This window comes from Octopus bimaculoides, chromosome 21 (assembly GCF_001194135.2).
Source record: "Octopus bimaculoides isolate UCB-OBI-ISO-001 chromosome 21, ASM119413v2, whole genome shotgun sequence".
Classification (NCBI taxonomy): Eukaryota; Metazoa; Mollusca; class Cephalopoda; order Octopoda; family Octopodidae; genus Octopus; species Octopus bimaculoides.
In genome coordinates, this window is record NC_069001.1 from 32705037 (window position 1) to 32705763 (window position 727).

The 727-nt window shown below is 38.1% G+C and overlaps 1 protein-coding gene across 1 annotated transcript in view; it reads right to left on the reverse strand.

The window, feature by feature from the left end:
- Positions 1–727, reverse strand: part of LOC106882006 (chitin synthase chs-2-like) — a 21701-nt gene that overhangs the window by 19445 nt on the left and 1529 nt on the right. The gene's annotated exons all lie outside the window — the stretch shown is intronic.

The following is a 727-nucleotide window of genomic DNA, read 5'->3' on the forward strand; positions in this document are numbered from 1 at the left end:
TTCTGTGATGTGTTTTGAAGTAATCTAAATTTAGGTTTTCCATAAAAGTTTCATGTTAATCTTTACTTCAAACAAGGTGGTGAGATGGCAGAATCGTTAGGACGCCAGACAAAATGCTTAGCAGCATTTCGTCCGTCTTTACGTTCTGAGTTCAAATTCTGCCGAGGTCGACTTCGCTTTTTATTCTTTCGAGGTCGATAAAATAAGTAACAGAAGAGCACTAGTGTCGATGTAATCGATATAGCTTCTCCCTCGGAATTGCTGACCCTGTACCAAAATTTGAATTCAATATATACTTCAAGACCCAGCTTAATAAAAACATTACTATACAGGGTGGCCCAAAAGTAGGTTTACAGTTATTCAACTATCTCTTTCGCATTCATATATTAACAGTTTAGATCTTAATTATAAAAAAATATGAAACCATTACTCAGCAAGATGGAGCACCTCCACATAATGCGTTGACAGTACGAGACTACCTTAACCAAGCCTTTCCACAGCGTTGGTTTGGAAGACAGGGCAGTATCGAATGGCCACCGCGTTCACCTGACCTGACACCAATGGATTTCTTTTTGGGGGATGTTGTAACGAACAAGGTTTATGAGAAGAATCCTAAAACAGTAAATGAATTAAAAGATTACATTTCTGGCGTATTCACTGAAATTGATGGAGATCGGAATTTGTGCTGCACTGTGTCAGAGTATTCTGAAGAGGTTTGAAGAATATT